Raw genomic sequence first — 12361 nt, forward strand, 5'->3', positions numbered from 1 at the left:
TGGACTGATCAATGAAAGAAGAGAAATCCCAGCTGGTGTAGAACAAAACAGTAATTGTAATAACAATATCACCCAGATCAGTCGGTAAAGATGACCAGCCAATAAGTAGAAATCCATTGCCCCAGACGTTCTGGCTAAGGCCACCTTTGGTTGGTGCCAGACCAAATCAACGAGGGAGTAATTACTCGTATTCTTTTGTCCCACCTTTTTATTTCTGTGCACTTCTAACATAGGGCAACTCTTCTACAGTTTCCAGTAATTTCGCAGGTTCAAATTATTTTTTTGAACCTAGCTATGATACCATTACTTGAACCCTCCTATGATAACTCCACCCCAAAAACAAGAAAAAAAATCAAGATAAATAAGAATGTAAAATAAATACTATAGGATATTCTGCCTATATTTGAAAAGTAGGCAAAATATATCAAGATTCTTTCTTTTGTTCATATTTTCTTTTTGGCTGTTTAGTTTTGCACGTGGTGAAATTTTCGGCTAGGGGGGGGGGGCTCATGGAGGGAAATATTGGAGGAGTTTTCAGAGGGCCACTTTGTTTGATTGGGAATTTTTTTACAGGAGGATATCTCCAAGGGAAAATTTTTCGAGGGAATATAACATCCATTAATCTAAAGGAAAAGCTTATATTTTAACGAGGCTTATTTTGACACGTCGAATTGACGAGTATTTTCACAAGGCCCTATTACCATAAGGTATCCATGCAAATATTTATGTGTTGTGTAATATTTAACACATAAAAGCTAAAATAAGCTGAATAAGCTAACTATAAATAAACCACTTTTTATTTCCTTAATCATGTCCAAAGACTATTTGTATAAAACCCAAAAGCACATATATAGGCCTACACTTATTCAAAAAAAAGAAAAAAAAAAAAAAGCAAATTTGACATCATGTTACACGTTTAAGGCTAAAAGCCATTTCAATCAAAATGCTTGAGCATTGTGCAAGTTAGGTTTACTTTTGCAGCCATTAGGGTAGCCATTAGTCATTAGGGCAAGGGCCCCCAAGGTATGAGTAACTACTTATTTTATTCAGAAGGACTAATAAATAAATCCTTGAGAATAAATAAATTTGTTAGACATTGCTGAATTCAAGATCATAAGGCTATTTTTATCCTGAGATGAATATATGTTGTTTTCCAAAAGACATCTCAGGAAAATGACCAAAAGTTATAGAAATAATATTTCTTATGAAAATATTAATTTGTCAATTATATTAAAAAGATAAGAACGTTATACCTTGATAGACTACGAATCGAACAGAAATCTCGCTGACTTTTTTTTAAAGATTCCCTTTTTTATACAAAAGAAAAAAATGAGGTACATAGCATATTTTAGGGCAAAGGCTCATTGATAAATTTTAAAAGAAACAAAGACAAAGTAACATTTCGAATAAAACATTGAGCAAAAGTAAATCCAATTGCTTGAAGGATTATATTTCCTACTATTCTCAATATCCTCTATCAAACTAAGATCAAATAGAGCCTAAATTTTGGAATATTTGGAAAGGACTCTTCTGAAATGGAATAAAAAGTTTTAATGTTTTTTGTTTTTTTTAATAAGTCAGAAGTGATTGAAAGGTAACAAGGCTCATTAATTAAACTCTTTGGCATATAGTCCATTCGCTACAAAACACTAAGTGAAACTGGAGGTCAAAATAGTTTTTTGAATGAGAAAGAATGAAATGATGTCAAAATTTGCTGCTCATGGGCCCACTCCCCTCTATTTGTGCTGTTATTTAGCTCAAATGGCCCACTTATTACGTGTAAGCTGAGACTTCAAGCCGAATCTTCCGATATACCATATTAATACAATTCTACTTACTCTTATCTTACGTCTGCGAACACGATGAAGCCGCGTTGCCAACTGGACAGTGTTCAGCGCCTGGTGATATTCTGTCTGCCCACCAGAAACCTGAGCGTGAGCAATGACTGTTGTCTGGCACGTGACAACAATCCTAGAAAAATTCCATAATAAATCAATTTAGCGATTTAAATAATAACGCATAAATAATTGTAATATAAAATCCTCAATGGACTACCTCACAACAGGAAAAAATGCCACATTCTCATCGCTAGGATGTGTTATATTTCGTTACCTATTGTATAACACATAAGAAAACCCATGCACATTATTTTCTTTTCAATCTCTGAACAACACTGAACTTGAAGAGAAGATGAAAACTTGGCAAAACAAGGTCGGAGCAGCTCTTGTTGCGACACATACAAAAGGGTTTCTTCATAAAGAAAATAATGTGCATGGATTTTCTTATGTGTTACACAATAGGTAACGAAATATAACACATCCTAGCGATGAGAATGTGGCATTTTTTCCTGTTGTGAGGTAGTCCATTGAGGATTTTATATTACAATTATTTATGCGTTATAGAATAAGCTTAACAACATTCTAAAGGAGGCTCCTCATAGCAATTTCACGATCGGTATAGCCAAACGCAGTTAAAACGGTATAAAAGTACCGAGGGTGGGGGGGGGGAGGTTGGGGTCTTTTCTCTCCGAAATTCTGGATTTTATTAAATTTCTGTTCACATCTTCTTGAAATTAACAAATAACTATTTATTTGGTAAAATTCTAGTTAATTGACTTCTTGCTATCTCGGAAAGGGTTTATGTTAGGAGAATGAAACTTTCAGGGATGAATCTACAGACTAAAGTATGTCCCGGGAAGCTATTTTGAAGCAACTACCTCTACTCTTTCTCCCTCTAGAGGGCCCTGACCTTTGCTAACCTTTAAAAATATGTGTCTTATAAAATTGAAACCTTGCAAAATAGATCTTGTGCTTAATTGAAGTACAACAAAATTGTTTTCAGCTTCATAACTTTGCTCAGTTCTATTTTATAAGGTTTTAAAGATATGCAAATATATTTCCTAATTTTGAAAAAAAATGTTGATATGGCTCAAAATTCTACTCAAATAACAGGAATTGCATTTTCAGAACTAAAGGCAGAGAAAAAGCAACTAGTAACTGAAAATTAAGTTAAAATGTTGTTTTGTCAAAATTTCAATAGGTTTAGACCTGTCAGGCAAATTTCAGGGCCCTCTAGAGGGAGAAGGAGTGGAGGTGGATACTTTAAAATACCTTCCCGGGACATATTTTAGTCTGTAGATTCATCTCTGAAAGTTTAATTTTCCTAACCTTAACTCTTTCTGAGATAAGGAAGTCAATTAACTAGAATTTTACCATTTATTTTTTATTATTGACTTCCCCCTCGATTTGATATGATTATTCGATAAAAAAAAACATTGTACGTCCCTTTAGTAAGAATAGCCTACTCTTTTAAGGCGGGGGACTGTCCAATGGGGGTTGATAGCTATGATCATGTAAGCTAGTGCCTCACAGAATACAAGGCATTCAGGGTGTCGAGGGAGCGTTTTAGCTAGAAAATAGACGAGTGTCGGCATATTCTTTGAATCCATATCAGATTTCTTTGCTTCTTGGAGCCCTTAGCCAATATTTCTGAAAGGCGAGGATAAAAAATAAAGGTGAATTTGGTAAATGAAAAAGTTACTTCTGTAAAACAATTAGGGGTGGGGAGTGAGAGGATGCATGGGAAAATTTACAGATAGTTTATGACTAGTAGGCGAAGCCACATCTAACTGTGACCTCTAAGATTCTGATCCATTAGACTTGAGCCCCTTCCCCTGCCAAGGCGTAAATTAATGAAAATGTTGGGAGATGAAGAATATGTTCCTTTTCTTAATCTTTTCAACGAAAATAAAGTTTTTTTTTCAAATTTAAACCGCTCCCTAACCCAGTCGGCAGAAGTAACCTATACCAACCTCTTTCCCAATTAGGCAAAGAAGACTCCTGGGGGCGGAATTTAAATTGAATGGAAGAGTATTCATGGTAAATGTTTAGTTTTGTTCCAGTTTAGAGCACTTAGAAATGTCAATTCTGGAAGCGCATCCATTTCTGGTTGACCCTCCTCCTCCATGGGGCAAACTAAAAATGTATAAATTGGGCCTTCTTACAGTAAACATTTCCTATGAGCGAAGCATACTAGTCTATGAGACCCGTGGGTAGCGGGGCGAGGTATGTATTCTATATTTATTCAATAAGCCTCGTTTGAGTTTTTTTAGTTTTATCAATCTTTTAAATAAATACAGAATACAGAAATCGGCCCGCTGCCCGCGGGGCTCATGGACTAAAACCCTTCACTCTTATTGGTAATGTTACATCTAAGGAAACCCACTTTACGCATTTTTAGTCTCGTTGGAGGGGGATTTTAGAAACCTAAAAAATGAATACGCTTCTCTAATAATGACAAAGAAATAATCGTCAAAAGAAATAATATGCGATCGTCAGAATCTTGCTATATGCAGTAATACCCACTTTAGAGCACTTGGAACGAATCTAAACATTTGCCGTATTATTCTTACCAGTTCTTGCGATTCCATTCCAACAAAACCTTGGAATTAAATCGCTAAATTGATTTATTATGGAATTTTTCTAGGATTGTTGTCACGTGCCAGACAACAGTCATTGCTCACGCTCGGGTTTCTGGTGGGCAGACAGAATATCACCAGGCGCTGAACACTGTCCAGTTGGCAACGCGGCTTCATCGTGTTCGCAGACGTAAGATAAGAGTAAGTAGAATTGTATTGATATGGTATATCGGAAGATTCGGCTTGAAGTCTCAGCTTACACGTAATAAGTGGGCCATTTGAGCTAAATAACAGCACAAATAGAGGGGAGTGGGCCCATGAGCAGCAAATTTTGACATCATTTCATTCTTTCTCATTCAAAAAACTATTTTGACCTCCAGTTTCACTTAGTGTTTTGTAGCGAATGGACTATATGCCAAAGAGTTAATTAATGAGCCTTGTTACCTTTCAATCACTTCTGACTTATTAAAAAACAAAACAAAAAAAACATTAAAACTTTTTATTCCATTTCAGAAGAGTGCTTTCCAAATATTCCAAAATTTAGGCTCTATTTGATCTTAGTTTGATAGAGGATATAGAGAATAGTAGGGAATATAATCCGTCTAGCAATTGGATTTACTTTTGCTCAATGTTTTATTCGAAATGTTACTTTGTCTTTGTTTCTTTTAAAATTTATCAATGAGCCTTTGCCCTAAAATATGCTATGTACCTCATTTTTTTTTCTTTTGTATAAAAAAGGAAATCTTTAAAAAAAATCAGTGAGATTTCTGTTCGATTCGTAGTCTATCAAGGTATAACGTTCTCATCTTTCTAATATAATTGACAAATTAATATTTTCATAAGAAATATTATTTCTATAACTTTTGGTCATTTTCCTGAGATGTCTTTTGGAAAACAACATATATTCATCTCAGGATAAAAATAGCCTTATGATCTTGAATTCAACAATGTCTAACAAATTTATTTATCCTCAAGGATTTATTTATTAGTCCTTCTGAATAAAATAAGTAGTTACTCATACCCTTGGCCCTTGCCCTAATGACTAATGGCTACCCTAATGGCTACAAAAGTAAACCTAACTTGCACAATGCTCAAGCATTTTGATTGAAATGGCTTTTAGCCTTAAACGTGTAACATGATGTCAAATTTGCTTTTTTTTGAATAAGTGTATATATGTGGTTTTGGGTTTTATACAAATAGTGTTTGGACATGATTAAGGAAATAAAAAGTGGTTTATTTATAGTTAGCTTATTCAGCTTATTTTAGCGTTTATGTGTTAATTATTACACAACACATAAATATTTGCATGGATACCTTATGGTAATAGGGCCTTGTGAAAATACTCGTGTATTTTCGACGTGTCAAAATAAGCCTCGTTAAAATATAAGCTTTTCCTTTAGATTAATGGATGTTATATTCCCTCGAAAAATTTTCCCTTGGAACTATCCTCCTGTAAAAAAATTCCCAATCAAACAAAGTGGCCCTCTGAAAACTCCTCCAATATTTCCCTCCATGAGCCCCCCCCCTAGCCGAAAATTTCACCACGTGCAAAACTAAACAGCCAAAAAGAAAATATGAACAAAAGAAAGAATCTTGAAATATTTTGCCTACTTTTCAAAATATAGGCAGAATATCCTATAGTATTTATTTTACATTCTTATTTATCTTGATTTTTTTTCTTGTTTTTGGGGTAGAGTTATCATAGGAGGGTTCAAGTAATGGTATCATAGCTAGGTTCAAAAAAATAATTTGAACCTGCGAAATTACTGGAAACTGTAGAAGAGTTGCCCTATGTTAGAAGTGCACAGAAATAACAAGGTGGGACAAAAGAATACGAGTAATTACTCCCTCGTTGATTTGGTCTGGCACCAACCAAAGGAGGCCTTAGCCAGAATGTCTGGGGGCAATGGATTTCTACTTATTGGCTGGTCATCTTTACCGACTGATCTGGGTGATATTGTTATTACAATTACTGTTTTGTTCTACACCAGCTGGGATTTCTCTTCAAATTTTACACAAAGCTTGTTCCCAAAAATGAATGCCCGGGTTCTGCAGAGCTCATAGAAAGCTGTTTATACTCATCCAAAGGATTAATAATACGGCTTCTAGAGATATAACAGGATATCAATGGATATTCTTCTGAGTATCCACCAATCTTACTAGCTATATACTAGTATCACCGTTACGGTAGGTAAAGAAACACCTCACAAGGGATAGTCAATTCCTATGTTTAGACAGCCTGATTGGACTAAGGTCATTACTAAAAAAAATACTACAGTTGCCAACAATCTATGAAAAGGGGTTGAGCCTTATATCTCGAATCGGCAAAAAATTGTTATAAAGGGTATTTTCAATTACAACAGCAGAAAGAACTTGTTTCCCAAAGAGCATGGTGACTTTTTTTCCACACCTGGTAAGCATGTGTTTTTTCAGCATGGTCAACATGTTTTGGTTTATCCGTAATAGAATTTCTGTGATTTTTCTGTTAATTAGATTCTAGTATAAGCTAAAACGTCGCAAGTTGGTATAGATTATTAATATTTTTTTATTGGGGGGGGGGGGCTGAAATACTACGCCTGCACGGTGAAAATTTGGCATTGGTTGCACGACTTTCACTGGTTTTAAGTTTTATTATTGAATTACTAAGTAAACATAGAGCATTCACTAACTGCGCATGTACCAATAAGATGATTAAATATAGACTTGTCTCACATTAAGAGCTAATCCTCTAAATGATCATTGCGATAGTAGCTTATTCTGCATTTTTTTTCAGGCGCTTATAATATGCACTGGATTGAATCAATATCCACTGAATTGAATTCCACTGTCTTGGAAAATTTTCCCTACTGTTCCTAAATAGTGTTTGTTTGCACTTACCATGCATGCACTTATTCCCCACCCCTGCGTTAATCATTGGCTATCAAGCAATAAACGATGTCGTATGGGTCACGTGACATTGAAACCCTATGATTCAACCGTAGAATTTTATTGTTTTGCCCGTAGGATTTTGATTCTGACCTCTAAGCAGAGTTTCTAAAATAACTAAAATTTCGACATTCTTAAGAATCCATTTTTCATATTCTATACTCGAGTTAAATTTTTTCAATAATTGTATAAGTTTTCAGATGTGGTATCACTTAGCTGACAACACTGATTTGCATCTTTAAGTAAGAGTTTTAGGGTCTATTCCGAAAATTGGAATAGGTTTAATATTCGATCCCACTCATATAGCAAGCTGATGAAAAATACTATTGCACTTATGCTATAAATAATTAACGCTTAATGCTATAACCTCTTTTGTTCTAGAGTTACTTTCGATTTACGGTCAACTCAAAATCTATTATAACAAAATTTTCACGAGTTTTACCGACCAAAAGCGTTAAGTACAGGTCTCCCCCACCGTCAAAAGTATAACGTCTTTTCAACAATCGACGGTTTAAAAGGTGTTTTATATATTTTTTTGCTAATCTTCAACATTTTGGAAATGTCATAAAATATATGCCGTATTTCCACGACCTTACTGCAAAGTTCTTTTGAAAAATCAAAATTCTTCTTCAATAATTTTATTTGGTTCTTAAAAGTGTCCTCTAGGCGTTTCATACAAGCCTAGATACTCATGAAAACGCCCAAAGGTTTTTTGGGGTTAGTATGCTCATCCATAGACCAGAAGCTATCGTCAACGCAAAAGTACTGTATACATTGTTATTTCATTTAAAAATTCAATGCATGAAAACGATACATTTTCGCGAAAAAAAGACATAATTTTAGAGATCAGAGCGGGCATATGTCGAATCCACTAAGTTAACAATCTTAAACCAAACAGCCTATATTGAAAGTAGAAATCCAGCACAAAAAGAAACGGAAAAGGCCATTAATATGAGTAGTCCAACCCTCATTTAACTCCCCAAAACAATTAGTGGCATTGGCTCTTCAATGAATACGCAATATATTTTCAATTGAAATTATTCTTTACCCGATGGTCAATATATTTGACAGAATGAATTATTTTAGTCATTTTATAATTATTATAACTTCGCCATTAGTGAGCATATAGATACAGTAAACCCTAGCATTGGGGTTTTTGGACAAGCAAGATCCCCTTTCCTACTTTTATCAGGTTCACTCTATATATAAAAAAGTCCTAGCTACATTTTTGAAGTTATAGCATTAATCCGCAAAAATAAAATGGCAGGCCCAGAAATAGGTCTGTCGAAACTGTTTTTGAAACATAACCACAAAATCACTTTTCCTCCATGGCACCCCCTTCTTAAAAGGGGATGCTTAAAGTTGAAAGTATACAATAGTTGTTCGTGTATAATAAATACTCTTCATTAATTATTTTGATAAACATAGTTATGTATTTATTTTAATTTTCCCTATCTTGCACTCCGTCCCTATGAACTATCCCTAAATCTAAGAACAACAAGCAGTTTGCAAGAATACAAAGAAACAATATTTTATTGATTAAATTTATATATAAATATAAAATAAAAAATGTTGTATGTTGAGTCGGGAAGAGGTTCTTTGGCAGGAGCAGAGGCCACATAATTGCACAGCTTCAATGAGCAGTAAATTCGTTAGGTGAAGGATGAGCACAAAAGAAAATCGATTAAAATTTTTTTAAGGGTTCTATTTTTTTTAGTAAAATATAAAAAGGGGAGCAAAAGAAAAAATATACGCGAATTTTACTCAGATTCTATTTAACTTGAGGTTTAGAACCCTTGTTTTTTTTATTTAAACTTTAAAATTATAAGAAACCAGTTCTGCTGCACTGTCTTTTTATGTAAAAATAAGCGTCTATACACAAAAAGACGAATGCAACATAAAACAGGCTTATACAGAGTTACGAAATTTACTCAAAATAGACTGTTCTTGCTGTGTTGGTGGCGCTATACATTCCCAGTATTGGTTTCGCTGACAACATCCTTTAGTACTTCTAAAAGTCCTTCTAAAAAAAAGGAAATGTTATTTAGGTAAAAATCAAATAAATATAAAATTTCCGACAAATTAGATCGAGTTATGTAACACAAAATTGAGGTCCTTCCTATTTCGTAGAGCCCCGTGGGGTCTCGTAGAATCCCATAAAGTCCCCGCCCTCTCTTTTTTCTCTTTTCCCTTCACACAGAGCGTTGACTCTTGAACCGCATTCTCCGTCACACAAGAGCATTGTGTCTAGAAACGAGATAAGAAACCAAAGAGACTAAAATCAAGGAGGCACACTCGTGCCTCTATAAAGAGGCGAACCACGACAGTTAAGCGATCTTCGGTTCCAGTGGTCGCAGAGGGATGGGGAGGGATGCATTTCGTAGCCCGAGCTCCAACTAAGAAACCTGCCAAATTTCATCCCCCTCCAACTTTTCCTTCATGGGAAAAATCTGGCCAAAAGTTTCGACCCGTCAACCCCAGCACCCCTTTAACGGTGTCCGATCGGACTGAAATTCACAAGTTAAGGTCCCCTAGGACCCAGGAGCTTATCCGCGAAATTTCAGCTCGATCCGATAACTCCTTCCCTGTTTTCCAGAAACCACGCATAGCCACTTAAAGTTCATGTTCTTTTTTTTCAGGTCACAGCCGACATCGGATCTGGGTGTACGAAGACTCATTCGATGCGGAATTCTCCGAGTAAGTGCCCTTGAAAGTTTCGTAGGAAAATCTTAACCCCCCGAAAGTTTCGACCCCCCAACTCCATCCCACCCCTTTACTGTTGTCCGATCGGGCTGAAATTCACAAGTTAAGGTCCCCTATGGCCCAGGAGCTTATCCGCGAAATTTCAGCTCGATCCGATAACTCCTTCCCTGTTTTCCAGAAACCACGTATTAGCTACTTAATTAACCCATTTCTCCATAAGAGCCCATGTTAATTTGAAATTTTTAAAAGTTATATTTACACACATGCAAGTGGTTAGCTCAGTCGGTAGAGCGTGGGACTTTTAATAATTATAGAAAAAATAATAATTGAAAAAGATTTCCCAACATAAAATTCTTTTTCTTCAATATTTAAAAAAAAACATTTTTTGAACATAAAAAACCTTTAACAACGAGAATACGAGAAAATTTTCGACTCGAATTGGATCTGGGTACGTAGGGGGTTGGAGAAAGGAAACAGAAATCTTGGAAAATGCTTGTAGTGGAGAGATCAGGACGAAATTTGACGGGAAGAATAAGCACAAATTCTAGATACGTTATTGACACAATTGGAACGAATCCGTTCTCTTTGGAGGAGCTGGGGGTATTAATTTGAAAGAATTAGAAAAATTGGGGTATATTTAACTTCAGAACGGGTGACCAGATCTTACTGAAATTTGATATTTAGAAGGAATTTATGTCTCAGAGCTCTTATTTTAAATCCCGACCAGATCTGTTGACATTGGGGGAAGTTGAAGGGGGAAATCGGAAATCTTGGAAAACGCTTAGGGTGGAGGAATCGGGATAAAGCTTGGCGGATAGAATAAGCAAATGTCGTAGATACGTGATTGCCTAAAAAGTTATCACCCGCAATTGTCCACAATAATTATACCTGGGGGAATTTTGCAGTTAGGATGGGATTGTTTGAGGGAAATTTCCCCGACGAGGGAAGGGTATTTTACGTGGGAATGACTTTCCATGCAGGAATCTTTCATGGAGGGAATGAATTTTCAACGGAGGGGGGCTGAATTTTCCGGTATTATTTAACAACAATCAGAAATTAAATTTAAAAGAGAAGTTTTAAGGGAGGTACCCTCTTTTAAGATAAGATAAGATTTATTCATCACAAAACACACATACAATATTACATTTTACTATTTCCCCAAAGGCTCTTTGGCCTGTAAAAAAGGGGAAAATGAACGAGCCACTTACTCAGAGAAGAAAAAAAATAATCACTTACTCACAGAGAGAAGAGCAAAAAGGAGAAGAGAGGAAAGTATAAATAAAATGAAAAACTATAGAAAACAAAACTAAATAGACTAATAGATTGAACAGACTAAATTAATTATGTAGATCTGTAGATAAAATAGACTCCAATGAAATAATCAGGAAATATATATGCATACATACACGCATATACACATATAAAAAGAGATAAAATAATTTCTAAGAAGCCAATGAATTTTTAATAGTTTTTTTTGAACAAACCGAATGAGTGGCACCTTCGAGCTGATTCGGGCAACTTATTCCATACAATATAACTCGCAATTAAAGGATTAAAGTCTGACCTTACACAAGGAGTAAAAGGAACTTGAATATGATTTTCGGTATTGCGAAGATTATAATTATTCTGATCAGAGGTGAAAGATGGCTGAACACTTAGGGGACGGGGGAGGTCACCATGAAGCTGAGAAAAAGTAAAACATGCACACGAAAGAATATACAGTGACTCGAGATCAAGTAATGGGATAACTCTTGAACGGTTAGTTTCCTTAATGAGGTTTCTAGCTTTATTATAAACCTTAGAAAGTGGTTTTAACAGTGAAGGAAAGGTTGACATCCATACTATTGGACAGTAGGAAACGTAAGATCGGATCAAGGAGTGAAAAAGGATTTCCAAAATTGATCCAGGGAAAATATGTTTGAGTTTCCTTAAAATACCGAGACTCCTGCATATCTTCATTTTAATCAAACCAATGTGACGCTTGAAAGACAAGTTTTCATCAACAAGAATGCCCAAAAAACGAACATATCAATCTTTAGATCTGTGAATTATCCCATTTGGCTGATGAATTTCTGATAACTTGGGATAAATCTGAGAAACATGCGAAAATATCAAAAAATTGGATTTTGAATAATTTAGGGTAAGAAAATTAGCATCAAGCCATGAAATTACTCTCTCAAACAAGTATTCCAAGTTTAATCGAAGCTCGGATTCACAGTTCCCCGAAGTGCCGAGTGTGCTATCATCAGCAAAACAAACAAGGACATCAGAAGATGGTGAACTATAGCTGGCACTATGGGCAAGGGAAGGTTTAGG

The 12361-nt window shown here is 35.4% G+C and overlaps 1 long non-coding RNA gene across 1 annotated transcript; it reads left to right on the forward strand.

The window, feature by feature from the left end:
- The first annotated feature begins 4478 nt into the window (after positions 1 to 4478).
- Positions 4479 to 7364, forward strand: LOC136043244 (uncharacterized). Its single transcript, XR_010621574.1, has 2 exons — positions 4479 to 4618; positions 7191 to 7364. It is a non-coding gene; the product is annotated as an uncharacterized LOC136043244 (long non-coding RNA).
- Positions 7365 to 12361: the final 4997 nt, after the last annotated feature.

This window comes from Artemia franciscana, unplaced genomic scaffold (assembly GCF_032884065.1).
Source record: "Artemia franciscana unplaced genomic scaffold, ASM3288406v1 Scaffold_3871, whole genome shotgun sequence".
Taxonomy (NCBI): domain Eukaryota; kingdom Metazoa; phylum Arthropoda; class Branchiopoda; order Anostraca; family Artemiidae; genus Artemia; species Artemia franciscana.